Genomic DNA, 1,165 nt, shown 5'->3' on the forward strand with positions numbered 1-1,165 from the left:
GTTGAGCAGCTTTTCATGTGCCTGTTGGCCACCTGTATGTTTTCTTTGGAGAAATGTCTATTTAAATCTTCTGCCAATTTTTTGATTGGGTTGTTTGTTTTTGTTTTTTTTCTTTTATATTGAGGTGTATGAGCTATTTGTATATTTTGGATATTAACCCCTTGTTGGTTGCATCATTTGCAAATATTTTCTCCCATTCTGTACGTTGTCTTTTCGTTTTGTTAATGATTTCCTTTGCCATGCAAAAGCTTTTAAGTTTGAGTAGGTCCCATTTGTTTATTTTTACTTTTATTTCTTTTGCCTTGGGAGACCCATCTAAGAATATATTGCTAAGATTTATGTCAGAGAATGTTTTACCTATATTGTCTCCTAGGAGTTTTATGGTGTCGTCTTGTGTTTTGGTCTTTAAACCATCTTGAGTTTATTTTTGTATATCGTATGAGGGTGTGTTCTAATTTCATTGACTTACACATAGCTGTCCAGCTTTCCCAACACTACTTGCTGAAGAGACTGTCTTTTCAGTCATTGTATGTTCTTGCCTCCTTCGTTGTAGATTAATTGACCAAAGGTGAGTGAGTCTGGAGTCAAATAATCTTACATGTGCTCTGCACCTACTGGCTGACTCATTACCTCACAGAGCTAGTCCCCTCATTGATCAAACACAGCTGACAATGACTCTAACCTCCCAAGATGATATGATGAGGAGGTAACATAGTCAAGTACTTTGCTCCATGTAGGTGCTCCCTGAAGACCTACTCCTGGTGGTCCTCGATGTTTCTCACAGGAACCTCCCAGCCTCTGCTATCTGCAGGCCTCTAGGGGATCCACAGAGGAGGGATGAACTAGGGGCACACTCCCAAGGGAGCTTTTCTTTTTTTGAGTAAAGACCTGGAGAAGCTCTGGCAATAAAATCCCCGCTTTCCTTGTTACTGCTCCTCATTCTTGAGGGGCGCTGAAGGGCAAAGGTCTGACTTTTTTTTCCTATTTATTTATTTATTTATTTATTTATTTATTTATTTATGGCTGTGTTGGGTCTTTGTTGCTGCGCATGGGCTTTCTCTAGTTGCGGTGAGCAGGGGCTCCTCTTCGTTGTGGTGTGCAGGCTTCTCATTGCGGTGGCTCTCTTGTTACAGAGCACAGGCTCTAGGAGCGCAGGCTTCAGTAG

Source organism: Balaenoptera borealis (assembly GCF_965194805.1).
Source record: "Balaenoptera borealis genome assembly, chromosome: 5".
Classification (NCBI taxonomy): Eukaryota; Metazoa; Chordata; class Mammalia; order Artiodactyla; family Balaenopteridae; genus Balaenoptera; species Balaenoptera borealis.